This window comes from Electrophorus electricus, chromosome 9, assembly GCF_013358815.1.
Source record: "Electrophorus electricus isolate fEleEle1 chromosome 9, fEleEle1.pri, whole genome shotgun sequence".
NCBI lineage: Eukaryota > Metazoa > Chordata > Actinopteri > Gymnotiformes > Gymnotidae > Electrophorus > Electrophorus electricus.
This window is the reverse complement of record NC_049543.1, coordinates 17,466,170-17,472,169: the sequence shown is the minus strand read 5'-3', so window position 1 is coordinate 17,472,169 and position 6,000 is coordinate 17,466,170.

Here is a 6,000-nt window from a genome sequence, read left to right as displayed (position 1 = left end):
GGAAAAACAGCCTGTTATAGTCAGAAGAGTCTAATAATTTTCAGGTGTCAGCAAAAAACCCTCATGTTTTAAGAATCTCCAAAACAGCAGATGAGACATAAGAATTGATGAGTAAGACCTAAAAGAAGGCTAATGGCTTCCTAATGGCAAAGGAGCAAATCTGCTTCATGTTAGGGAGCTGAGAGCCACTTCAGCAGCCTGAATCCTGCTGGCCTGGATGCTGATCTTCTGCCTCCTTTCTACTGGCACAGGCTTTATGGCTTCGCAGTAGCATGCGAACTTCCCGTCAACAGAGCACAGATCTTCCTCTCTTGGCTGGGCTGTCAGTAAGGCTTCCCACTGACCACAGCCAGACAAGAAAGTATTTCTAACAGCAAACCTACACTCCTCCAGCAAATGGCAGCACAGATAACATATTCACTCACTAACTCATAGCAAGAGCAAAGTCATGATGTAAATCCTTCCATCTCTTTCAGCAGGTCCTGTCTGTGTTAATTTTATCCATGCTTCCTTAAGATATAATGTTAATATTTGATGTTGGCTAGAGAGGGAATATATTGTCCTTTGCATCTTTGGCTTCACTTTAAGTTTATTCTTCATGCCCTCTTCAACTTTCTCTTTTGACGTTGTTGACCTTGACATGCGTGTTAGTATTATGGCCTTACATTTCTGTAAAACAACAACATAAATGGGACTAAATGGGATGACACACACAGAAATGTCTTGATGTGAGGTCATCTTACCTATGCATGACAATGTGTGAGGCACCTATTGGTATAATTATGTGTTCACAAGTGAAAGTATAGCAGAGCTTATCAAAAAGAGTTATGCAGCACTGTTCTGTAAATGTGAGTCCTGCAATAAATCAGCATTTGATGGTTGAACAAATGCATCGCAGATCATAGCCAGGATATTACAGTAGGAGAGAGGAGTAGAGTGAAAGGCAGTTGAAATACCTAACATTATGAATTTGCGCCACAGCTGCAGTTAACAACTAAAAATCAATACACAGGTGGAGCACATTGATCCAAAACCAAAAGCTAAATATTTCCTGATTGACAACGCCAAAATATACTATATGTCCATAAGAAAAAAACAGTCTACAAGAATAGAACTACCTATAACCCCTAAGAGCTTGATTTAACACTACCATGCAACTATATGAGCACTGTGAAAATGGGGTTTAATGTGTGGAGAATGACAAGCACAAACTCGCTACACAGGTTTCCAGGTTCCCAGTCTGCATAGATTTATTACAATTACACACAAATACTTACACACATGAAAAGAGCTAAAAACAATGCTATAAATAAATGGCTCTGTTGACTCTGCAGTCAACATCCAGTAGTTATCAAAGAAATCCAGACTAAAAGCAATCCAGGTTGATCTGAGTCTAGGACTGTGAAGCTGTTCAGACACTTTATGATCTACAGTGAACTTGACATCATTGTCTTCCCCTCCTTTAAACAGGAAGTCCCTCCCATATAGACCTGGGTCATACCAATTACTGACAAAGGGGTGATAAACACAAATGTAATAAACATACAGGGATCACTGCAATGTATGTACACAATCTTGATCAAATTTAATACTATTTTCCAGTCTATAATCATGTACATTTATCTCACATATGTAGATGTCTAATACAATCAGTGATCAGCTAGCAGTAAGGTAATGATGTCTCTTCTTTTTTTGCAAGTACCTTTAAAATATTCTTCCTTGCTCTTAGATCACAGTGGATACTTGTGGACATAGGAACAGGATCAGTGGCACTGGCATTCTTATTACAAGTTTCTCTTGGTGTGTAGAAGTCTTTGTATATTCTCTTTAAAATAACATTCATGTCTTTAAAATAACATGAATCTCTTTGAGGTGTTATATCAGCCCTGGTGATGCTAGGCAGTCTTTATATCATCACAAGCATATACTAAAATGAAAAGCAGCTGTAGTCAACACATTCTTATTCCCAACTTGCCATATATTGAAGTTTGGGCAGAGCCCTTTGTTATATGTATATACATGCCGAAGGTACCCTTCTGAAATAGAAAGTACAGCCAAAAACTAAGTTATGATTTCAGTGATTCCAATCACTGGCATATATGGCAAAGACTACAGATAATCACTGACACAAATCCAATCCTACACCTCAGATAATCACTGACACAAATCCAATCCTACACCTCTGCTCAACTCAGCTGCCTCTATTCCAGATGAACTTCTATGCTCTATTTGAGGACTCATTCAGCAAAGATGCAGTTTCCAAACGATGGTGTTTTGTTGCAGGTTTCAAGTGCCAGCATGCATAAATCCTTTAAATGAGTGAATGCACATAAAGCTGCTGGCCCACACAGATACACATATCAGCTGTCAGGGGACATATTCAGAATATCACTGTGCACATCTACAGTTCAGTCTACTTCCAGAAAACAACAATCATGCCTTTACCAAAGAACACCTGTCTCCAGTTAGAATGACTGCTCTTTTAATTATAGTTATTTTGATTTCAGAAGGCTTTTAAAAAATCTGTTTTTCAAAGTTCACTCAAACTCTTTATTCTGCTTATGTCAAACAAGAAATGTCAGTCTGTTTGCATAGCTATGTAGATTTTTTACATCTACATATTTCATATCAACCCAGTCCCTCTCCTGTTTGAAATATAGTCATATAAATGGGAGAGTGTATTTCATGATATAATCACATTTTTGTTATATTTTCACATGGCTCTGGAGTCAGGGAGTGAGGTGTGAGTGGAGCAGCAGGTTTATATAAACAGTAAAGAAAAAAAAACAAAAAACAGGTTCACCAAGCAAGCTGCAAAATAAATTAAGTTCACAAGTAGAACGAAGAACCTAATGGGTAACTAGGCAAGCCCAGAGGCTAGTGGCAGACGGCAGGCGGCAGGTGGCAGTCATAAAAGCAAGACAAGCTCAGTAGCATCCTGCAGAATCTACTACAAAGCACTAAGGCTGGGGATCTACAGGGATAAATAGAGAAAAGAAAACAAGAAACACTTGCACACAATGAACTAATAAATGGGTGATTAGGATCAGGAAGTGATTGAGGAGTGTGATTGGTGGGTGTAGATTTCTGATCAGTGTGTGCAGTTGTGGGTGGTTGGCCAGGTGCTGACCCAGGCGTGACATATTATGCAACTGTCACGGTACAGCCCTTCCCGCCTCAAATGTGTCTGTGTGTGTGTAGTGCCACGACCTCTCATGTCGTTCACCTGATCCTTGTTGTGTGTAATTGTCATGCGTGTATATAAGTTTTGTGTCGTGTCGTCGAAGTTGTCGGTGTATAACCCAATGTGTATCGTGTATGAACACACGAGAAGCTAAAGGTATACGGTCGTTGTGTTGTTAATGTTTGGTGAGTCTGATGTTATTCTTCATGTTTGTTACTTTAAATGAAGACCAGTTTAATTGAGGAGAATTGTCTTGGCATCCCACTCTCACGAGCATTACAGAAACACCGAACGCTAAGGGATGCAACAAGTATCCTCTTCTGCCCGCTGTCTGCTAGCGGGAGCAAAGTACCTGGCGTTACTTCCCGAGGATACCGAGCAAGCGCGGGAGGACAAGAGAAGAGCGACTCACACGTTTGCCCATATGAAGGACGCATTCCTAGGGAGAAACATGGCTAATATGGGCAACGCAAGGTTCACTTGCCTTGCCCAGGATTTGGAGAAGCTCCTCCAGGTAGGGGAGGCAGGTGAGGATCCATTAAGACCCCCCTCTACAGTCCCAGGAATCCTACTAGCATCTCCCTCGATGGCCCCAAAAGGGAGGGGATCGTCTGCCCTACTCCTTCTAAGAGGAGGAAAAAGAAGAAAAAGAAGATAGTCTGTGCTCCCTCAGAGGCCTCTTGTACAACAGAGCCTTTGAGCCCGGAGGAGCCGTCATGCCTTTGCTGAGAAACAGAGCTGGCACTTCTTATTTGTACGCTCCACCCGTATTTAGAGGAGGAGGGTCAACCTGAGGGGTTAACGGAAGATCCAGGGGATTCAGGGATGGACACAATGGTGGTCAAAGAGCCCTCCATGGACCAGGAAGTTGAGAGCTATAATGAGAGACAGGAGTTCCACTACGACTCATGCTCGGTGGCGCGATCCGAGCACACCCTCTTCTCTCACCACAGCATGGAGGAGTTGCCCCTGGAGGCTCTCTCAGACATGGAGTCAGAGTATTCCATGGACTCCTGCATGGAAGTGGAAGCCTCGCCTGTACCCAAGCCTATGAAAGGCACACACCACTCAAAGGTCTGTGCACTCCCTCATAGGCCCTCTAGGAAGGTACAGGTGTCATCTGGCACACACCGCCCTAGGGTCTATGCGTCTCCTTGCAAGTCCGTCAGGACTGTGAGGGTCCCTATGGCACCCGAACCTGTAGCTGGTGGATCATCTGGTGAACCATGGCAAAAAGCGCTCCCTGGCAAGTGCGCCAGAAAGGCAGGGGTTCCTTCGTCGCCAAAGCAAACAACCCTGCCTCAACTAGCAATGGGAGGGAAGGCCAGTAGTCCCTTCTGGTCAGCTATGGGAAGTCCGCCTGCCCTTTCTCTGGGAAATATCAGCTACGTTTCTGTTACTGTCACTTTTTCGTTGCTCATCACAGTTATTGTCAGTCCCCCTACCTCCATTTAGGTCTATTCCCCTTCCTGTCAGTGTGCCTGTCCCTGTGCCTGTCATTGTCTTAGTCCCGGTGGTCCTCCCCTCTGTCTTGTCCACGCTGGCCCGTGTTGGGTCATTCGGTCCTCTGACCTCGCCACTTGGTGTTGGTCTGGGAGCCGGGGCCTGGTAGGCTGGTGTGCTGGAAGTCGCGCCATTGGAGGGGGGGTTCTGTCACGCCCCTGATGTATTAATTGTCCATGTTACACCTGTTTGTAGTTATGTTCCTTGTTAATATGTGTGCTTAAATCCTGTTAGTGTGTGCATCCCTGTGTCTGTCGTTGTCTTGGCCCCTGTCCTTCCCTCTGCTTCCCTGCTCATGCTGGCCCATGGCGGGTTGCCCGGTCCTCCACCGTCGCCTTTTGGCGTTGGTCTCGGGGCCGTAGCCCAATGGGCTGGCGTGCCGGGAGTCGCACCCTTGAGGAGGGGTTCTGTCATGGTATGGCCCCTCCCCCCTCAAATGTGTGTGTGTATGTGTGTATGTGTGTGTGTGTGTGTGTGTAGTGCCACGCCCTCTTGTGTCGTTCACTTGATCCTTGTTGTGTAATTGTCATGCGTCTATATAAGTCTTGTGTCGTGTCGTCGAAGTTGTCAGTGTATAAACCAATGTGTATTGTATGTGAACACACAAGAAGCTAAAGGTATATGTTTGTTGTGTTGTTAATGTTTGGTGAGTCTGATGTTGTTATTCTTCATGTTTGTTACTTTAAATGAAGACCAGTTTAATTGAGGAGAATAGTCTTGGCATCCCACTCTCACGAGCATTACAGAAACACCGAACGCTAAGGCATGCAACAAGTATCCTCTTCTGCCCGCGGTCTGCTAGCGGGAGCAAAGTACCTGGCGTTACTTCCCAAGGATACCGAGCAAGCGCAGGAGGACAAGAGAAGAGCAACCCCTCACGTTTGCCATATGACGGAACATGGCTAAAATGGGTGACGCAAGGCTCACCTGCCTTGCCCAGGATTTGGAGAAGCTCCTCCAGGTAGGCGAGGCAGGTGAGGACCCATTAAGACCCCCCTCTACAGACCCAGGAATCCTACTAGCATCTCCCTCGATGGCCCCAAAAGGGAGGGGATCATCTCCTGCACTCTCTGCAGTTCCTCCTGTTTGGACTTGGGTGTATCTATCTTATATGTTCCTGTATATGATCCCTGCCATTTGGTTGTGTCTCATTGTATATTTTTGCTGCCAGCATTTTGCAAGGCTAAGATCCTGTGAAACCTCTAGATCCAGACAGATAAAAGTAGTGGTCAACCAACCATACATCATGACAGTGGACAAACAGCAGTGGTAATAAATGTGGTAGTCCCAAGTGATGGAAACTTTCAAAATAA